Source organism: Anarhichas minor, unplaced genomic scaffold, assembly GCF_050575085.1.
Source record: "Anarhichas minor isolate MPS153535 unplaced genomic scaffold, ASM5057508v1 ptg000068l, whole genome shotgun sequence".
Lineage (NCBI taxonomy): Eukaryota > Metazoa > Chordata > Actinopteri > Perciformes > Anarhichadidae > Anarhichas > Anarhichas minor.
Genome location: NW_027466514.1, coordinates 632,652 through 633,298, shown reverse-complemented (window position 1 = coordinate 633,298; position 647 = coordinate 632,652).

Sequence of the window (647 nt, the reverse complement as noted above, 5' to 3'; positions counted from 1 at the left end):
TGGTTCTCCCGTGCCTCCCTTCCCTCCAGCGGGTTCAGCAATACGTCCTGGGTCTCCAGCAGCGTGGTGTCGGTGTTAGGGACCTGGGTCTGTCCACGGTGGACCGGTCTCTGCTGGAGGATCTGGGTCTGTCCACGGTGGACCGGTCTCTGCTGGAGTCTGAGCTGAAGGAGGTTCTGGTGAACCTGCATGAGTTCATCTGGTTTCACCAGAATCCGACCCGGTGGCTCCGATGACGAGCATTAAGAATAACTCTATAGAAACAGACCATCTTCTCTCTGATGGTCTCTTTACTGATGGAGGTCTGATAGAGGATCAGGACTACACTGAGACTGGTTCATAGAGGATCAGGACTACACTGAGACTGGTTCATAGAGGATCAGGACTACACTGAGACTGGTTCATAGAGGATCAGGACTACACTGAGACTGGTTCATAGAGGATCAGGACTACACTGAGACTGGTTCATAGAGGATCAGGACTACACTGAGACTGGTTCATAGAGGATCAGGACTACACTGAGACTGGTTCATAGAGGATCAGGACTATACTGAGATCTGAATCCTGTCAGGAACCTCCACAGTGACTGTAACTCACAGAGGGTCTTGTCACCTGATTGCATCATCACAACATGAGACTCTTCCGCT